Genomic DNA, 7,500 nt, shown 5'->3' on the forward strand with positions numbered 1-7,500 from the left:
GTTTATGGACAGCCTGTATATTGTATTGAAATTAAAATTGCGATGTTGTCTGGAAATTGCAATCCCGATATCGTGACAACCCTAGTGTGTTGATATTCTTCTCCCATGTGTTAGTAGTGTATGAGAGATTACAAAGAGACCTGAGGGGGATCGAACTCCGCATGCCGATTCTGTAATCTATGACGTTGATAAGCACTGCATCGTTTTAGATGACCCCTCAAGCTTAGTTGAGATAAGAGTAACAGTAATGAGAAAGAATAAATTGAAAATGAAAGGTGGGGGGGGGATGGATAAGATGGGAAGGGAAGGGGAGATAATTTAACTGTATCTTATTTTTACATTTCTTGCCATCAAATATATATCTATTGATTCGCCATTAGTCAATGAAATGGGAGCAAAAAAAAAAAAATCTATGAAGAGAGAGAGAGAGACAAATATGGATTAGTACTATGGAAAATTTGAGAATAGTAGTGTGGAGAGAGAAGAGGAAGAGAGAGTAATCAGGAGAGCGGGCAACAGAAAGCCAAAGAGAGAGAGAGAGAGAGAGAGAGAGACAGACAGACAGACAGACATCCGAGAGGGCAAGAGGGAGAGAAAGACGAAAAGAGCAAGATAGATATAAAGCAAGAGGAATACAAAGAGAGAGAAAGAGAGAAAGGACAAGAGTCAAAGAGGAAAGGAGAGAGAGAGAGCAAGAAAGCATATTGTTATCCATTCAATTCTCGTGTTTGACATAGAAAAATTTAATATGACAAACCAAACAAAACTTTCAAGATGACAACCTCCACTCAAAAACTTGAAGGAAGCTGATGAAAACCCCCCCAAAAAAATCATTGTTACAATAAACACGCCATTTTTTTATTTTTAATCTTAACATTTTTTTTTAATTTTTTTTTTTTGAAATTTAAAGATTTATAAAATAAACTTAAGCTTGATGGGCCAAAACAAACAAAAATAAACAAAAACAAAAAAGTAGGTCATTTGATTGACTAAAAGGACAAATGAGAAATGGAAGGCAGCTATTGGACATCGAATTTCTATAAATACAGCTTACCAATCACACACACGTCATTGGGGCAGAGCCTGATAAAAAAAAAAAAAAAGAAATAAAAAATATGGAGCGTGAAGGACGGTAAGGGGGGGGGGTTAAACTGACTTTCGATAATCTGAGATTTATGGATTTATGTATTGTATTGCCTTAAGAGATATTGGAAGGTTTCGATTTCCCTCTCTTTCCCGCCACACACACACAAACCGTTTTTAAGAATATTCGGATCTTTTATGCATCATTTTTCTTATGAATCTCGAAAATGAAATTAACAAGAAGACCATTTTCTTCTTCCTACTACCTTTTGTTTTTCTCACAGAAGATACGTTATTAGTCTTTCTTTGCTCTACCATTATTTTCATGGCAGGTACTCGACCGAGCTTCAATCTATGCTCTCTCTCCCTCTGTAAAATATTCACAATAAAAACTAGTCTGGCCACAAACACTGTCAATAATCCCCCCCCTCCCCGCTCTCTCTTCCTCTCCCCAAAATTAAAATGTAACTTTCATGAGCAAAGTTTCTTTTTTTTAGAACTGCCCGTTTTTGGGAACACGGTACTGCAGGGCTGCTTCACAGCTGATAAGAAAGTGACCGTTTTAGAATCCAATGTAAATAAATTCTTGTTGAGCCTCCTCCTTAAAAAAAAAAAAAAAAAAATCAAATTCTGCCCAATCATCACGGTGTTGTCTCACCGTCCATCTGACTCCGAGTTAACCCTTATCCTCGAGTCGCAATTGTGCTTTGATAAGTGATGATTTCTTATTTTCTTGTGGGAGGTCATGTTGGTGATGTTCTCGACGTATGACCAAACGAAGATCGATCATCACACTCTTCAACACATCCAGGTACACTTTGGTGTTGACTTTCAAGCTGACTTTGAAGATGTGAGGTGGCATGATGTAGCCTTCACTTGAAACCACACCAAAGACCATAACCGTTGCTGTAAACTTTGGGCACGTTCCTGTTATCTGTAGCAATCCAGCGATGTATTTTGAGGGTGCTGGCAATGGTCCTGTTGTCATAATTTGGATCAGTAGAGAGCATGAGTTGTACACCGATGCATCTCCAATCTCGCTTGTTGAACATTGTATCAGACATGATAGAAAGCTCCTGTCACTCTTGGGATTTGTATGCAACTGGCCAACTAGTAGATGGTCCGCAACAGAAAAAAAAAACCCAGTTTTTATAAAACAAATGGAAACATGGTGTCTTTTCTGGGGCTACAATTTTATCGTTCTAACCTGTAGACTGAACTCTTAAGATTTGGTATAATAACAAACATAGAAGGAAAGTTCACTATAACAGAAGATTGTCTTTTTCAGCGAACAATGACAGGATTTATTTAAAACTGACCATCAGATCTTGACACCCCCATGCTAAAATGATTGCAATAATTATATCTACATTGATTATAATATGATGCACCGTGGAGTGGGTGTTATCAGTTTATGATGCAAGGTTTTTTAAAGAAAACTTTTTAGCAAGAATTATAAATAAAGAGTAAATTTCATGGCTGATGGAATGAGAGCAAACTACGCATGTGTATTAAGTAAAGGGTTCCATTTAAAATTCAGTACAGACGCCAGAGTTCAAAGATTCTCAAGTTCGATACACCTAATGAAAGCCAGATTACATCAACCGAAACGCTGTGAGAATAACGTCTAAAATGTAAAAAGTTGTCCAACTAACCCAAAGAAATCATTATATTTTTAGCTGCAAAATATGCCAATCAAATTCATCCAAGTATTTCGTGAAGAGGATTCATCTGTCAGTCAGTTTTTCACGTTAAGGTCAGAAAAAGAATTTGTTTTTGGCTTTCATACTTCCGGTTCACTAAGCAGTTCCTTTACTAAGCGAGTTGAATAGACACACTTTAAGATGGGAGGTGCTCGACTGAGTTTCAATCTCTTGTAAATCTTCCGAAAACATAAAACTCACAATCAAAACTAGAATCAGACGACCAGGCCTTTATGTGCTTTAGACTTAACCTGCACCACAGCATTAGCTACTTATATTTTCTCTATCGCTCTCCCTCGACCCAGGACTGTGCTCTAATCAACCAAGTCTCTTACAGCATAGGTGCAGTTTCCCTTGATACTAGCGCACAAGTACACATATTTGATGACTAATGTCCACCACAGTAATTGGCTTGGATTCTGTACTTACACAGATGCAGCTGGTAGCGTAACACATAGCTTCTTTATATCTCATTCCCTATCACAGACAGTAACATTTCCGACACGTTTCCCAGACTAGCAAGCTCAACAAGCCTCACTTCTCGATCTATTTCTGACCACAGTTCCTGATGATGGTGCAACGAATACCCATAGCCCACTCGGGAATATTGATAATGCTGTGATAATGATAGAAATCGCCCTAAATTCTCGACCCAAAACTGAAGAGTCATTGCTCAAAACAACAAGATATTATAAAAAGGCTGACTGGGAAGCCATCAGGGATCTCAGATGTCCCATGGAGAAATAACTTTTCTCTTCCTGCAAAACAGTGCCCAAGTGAGACCACTGAATAGTTCAAAGTGGCAATTGAAGCTCATGTTCCCACACAGAAGTTTTATAGCAAACCCCACTCTCCCCAATGGTTTATTTTTACTTGCGCAGCTGCCATATTATAAATTTATCCGACATAAGTCCAGTACAAACAGACAAAAGTTTGAAGCTAGAAGTAATTGCAACAAAAAATAGCAACAGCTAAGAGAGAATACACCGAAACCACCAGAAAAATACACCGAAACCACCAGAAAAAACATTGAAGCACAGAAATAGGGAACTCATAATTTCTGTAAAATCTACAACTTTCTTAGAACTGCACTCCTGTGGAATTGTCTTCCGTTTTCCTGCTTTCCGGCTGACTACAATATGGTTGTCTTCAAGTCTAACGTAAACAAGTTCTTGATGAGCCGCTCCAATCTCCATATAAGTTATCAAATTTACCAAATTTTCATTACTAATGATTACTATATTGTCCAATTTCTACTGTACACTCTTTAACCCTTATCCTTGAGTGGCCTCTTGGCCTTTATAATGTGGTGATGCCTATGTAAAAAAAAAAAAAAAAAAGTGTAGTAAATAATGGGCAATCAATTCCCCTACTATCCAACAAGCATGAGGTTGTTTGGTAAGCGTGTTAGTTTTCTCAGTTGCTGTGCAGTCGGTTTGCCTCAAACTGTAGATTGGATCCAGCAAACCACTCCCTCCCTGATTTTTCTTTGTGGACTGACACCACACTAGATGATCTGAAAATCACCCCTTCTCAGGCACATGACATAATAAAAAATCTAAACACCTCAAAAGCATGTGGACCCGACCTCATCCCAGCTGTAGTATTAAAAAAATGCTCCGCCGAGATTGCTCTCGTCCTCTCTAAACTTTACAACAAATGTCTTAACGAATCTTGCTTTCCTGACTGCTGGAAAACTGCTTCTGTGGTACCAGTTTACAAGAATTCTGGTGAAAGAATTGACCCATTCAATTGTCGCCCATTAGCCTCATCCCTCTTTTCGCCAAAATATTTGAGTTCATAATTAATCAAGCTCCAGTACATCACTTTACAATTGCTAAACTTCTGATCAACCAACAATATGGATTTAGGCAGATATCCTAACTAATCTCTGAACGTATATACAATACACTGGACAAAGCAGGGTAGGGTAGAGCGGTAGCTCTAGATATATCCAAGGCTTCTGACAGGGTATGACATGAAGGTCTTCTCAGGAAAATCAGATCATACGGTATCACTAGATGAATACTGAACATAATTAAATCCTTCTTAAATAAGAGAAGAATCCAGGTTGTCCTCAACGGTCGTACATCTAGACAACATGATATAAATGCGGGTGTACCTCAGGGGTCGATCCTTGCACCTTTATTATTCCTAATATTCATAAATGACCTTCCTGATAAAATTGTCTCTGAGATGGGTATATTTTGCTGATGACACCATGCTCTATAACAGGCATGAGGGGGAGAATGAATGAACACATATCTAAGGCAATGGCAGAAACACTAAAGGAAGACCTTCAATCTGTGGTGGAATGGGGACAAAAATAGATGATCACATTCAATACTGCCAAGACTAAGCTTGTTTCCTTCAATAATTACAAGAAACCTTAACCACTAATAGCTATGGCTAGAGATACATTACCTGTAAGTACTTCTTTTAAACTCCTCGGCTTAACATTCACAGGGAGCAGGAGTTGGAACAGATACATGGAGAGCATTGCCAAGGCATCTGTAAAGAAGGTGAGCTCTCTCTACCATGGTATAAAGTTACTTACACCTCAAAGTATCCTGTATCTCTATGCCCACCATTCGCCCATGGATGGAGTATTGTTGTCACATTTGGGTTGGTGCATCATCTACTGGTTTCTCATTCCTGGACAGGGTTCAAAAGACAGTCACCAACCTGATAGGTCCTGAACTGTTATCTAAGCTTCAACCTCTTATAGAGAAAGGCATTACCATACATATGCACACTTTTTAATGCACATAAAGTTATGAACAGTACATAGGGCCCGAGCAACGCCGGACAGAACTGCTAGTATTAAAAAAAGTAAATAAAATAAGATAAAAAAAAAATAAAGCCTCCAGAGCACTGATTAAATATCCCTTCTGCAAATCCCACCTTTTTATAGAATTATCCGTTATAAGGCTACACGAAAAGTGTTAATATTTAGTTACTATTGGAGCATGCACACTACAAATTGGACTATTTAAAACCGAGATACTAAAGCTCGTTTCTTTTTTTTCTTTCACCGTGATGTCTTTGTAAAGATGGGGGAAAAAAAATCAATTTTCTCATTAAAAAAAGAAAAAAAAATGGTTAACTCTAAAATGTTTTGCCCAGCATCAATTTAGATTGGCATTTTAGATTCTGTAGCCAAAGAAAAAGGATGTGTTTGTTAATGTGAGCCTCATCCATTGTTGCAGATGAGTAACACAGGATATTGTTTTTATGTTCATATTATCCTATAAACATTGTTGATTTCATACAATGCTCAAGAATCAGTGTTTCATGAGTGTGCATTATAGTTGAGAAAAAGAGAGGATATGATAAAGTCAAACAAATCGGGAGAGGGGGGATATTTATTTGCTTTCCCACTGAGCAAATTATGCAGGAGGCCGATTTTTAATGTGGAGATAGGGGGAGGGGGGAGGGAAAGGGGGATCCAGCTCCCGAGAGGTGGGAAGTGGGAGCTGGATTAGAAACTGTTGGTATGAAGGGTTGCCCCTTCAGTGACCAAGGTCAGATATGTGGGGTTACCCCCACATATGGTCTTTGCTAGTCATAGCTGGTCTTTGCTAGTCATAGCTTGCAGCATCTGTCGGTAGTATCTACTACACTTTGATCTTGTCGCCTGGGCCGCCGAAGCGGCGGGGCAGTCAAACAAATCAAGAGAGGGAGAGGTGCAATACAAAAAAGGGGAGGAGGGATAGGGCGACAGACAGAAAGAGAGTAGAAAGCGAGAGAGACATAAAGGAAGAAAAAGGTGCATTCGTAAAGGGCGAAAAGAGGGAGAGACAAATGGAATACACAAAAGACGAGAGAGAAAGAGAAAATGAAAATATAAATAGGATGATGGTGGCTAAGAAGAAAATGAAGGTAAATAAAATAAAGGAATGAGAAAACAAGAGAATGGGGAAGAGGAAAGGAATAGAGGAAAACAGAGAGAGAGAGGAGAGAGAAGAAGCGAGAGAGGGTAAGAGAGGCATACACGAATAGACAACAAAGCAAAAGAGAAATACAAACGAAGAAAGAAACGATAGAGAGAGAAAAGGAGGTATGGGAGAGAGAGAGAGAGAAAAGGAGGTATGGGAGAGAGAGAGAGAGAGAAAAGGAGGTATGGGAGAGAGAGAGAGAGAGAGAGAGAGAGAGAAAATGAGGTATGGGAGAGAGAGAGAGAGAGAAAAGGAGGTATGGGAGAGAGAGAGAGAGAGAAAAGGAGGTATGGGAGAGAGAGAGAGAGAGAAAAGGAGGTATGGGAGAGAGAGAGAGAGAGAGAAAAGGAGGTATGGAGAGAGAGAGAGAGAGAGAGAGAAAGGAGGTATGGGAGAGAGAGAGAGAGAGAAAAGGAGGTATGGGAGAGAGAGAGAGAGAGAAAAGGAGGTATGGGAGAGAGAGAGAGAGAGAAAAGGAGGTATGGGAGAGAGAGAGAGAGAGAGAGAAAAGGAGGTATGGGAGAGAGAGAGAGAAAAGGAGGTATGGAAGAGAGAGAGAGAGAGAAAAGGAGGTATGGAAGAGAGAGAGAGAGAGAAAAGGAGGTATGGAAGAGAGAGAGAGAGAGAAAAGGAGGTATGGAAGAGAGAGAGAGAGAGAAAAGGAGGTATGGAAGAGAGAGAGAGAGAGAAAAGGAGGTATGGAAGAGAGAGAGAGAGAGAAAAGGAGGTATGGAAGAGAGAGAGAGAGAGAAAAGGAGGTATGGAAGAGAGAGAGA

General features: G+C 39.4%; 1 protein-coding gene across 2 annotated transcripts in view; it reads right to left on the reverse strand.

Moving 5' to 3' along the window:
* Positions 1 to 7,500, reverse strand: part of LOC145254643 (cyclin-dependent kinase 14-like) — a 659,020-nt gene that overhangs the window by 555,465 nt on the left and 96,055 nt on the right. The window lies entirely within an intron of this gene.

The sequence above is a fragment of the Euprymna scolopes genome, chromosome 30 (genome assembly GCF_053919585.1).
Source record: "Euprymna scolopes isolate OS-2025 chromosome 30, ASM5391958v1, whole genome shotgun sequence".
Classification (NCBI taxonomy): domain Eukaryota; kingdom Metazoa; phylum Mollusca; class Cephalopoda; order Sepiida; family Sepiolidae; genus Euprymna; species Euprymna scolopes.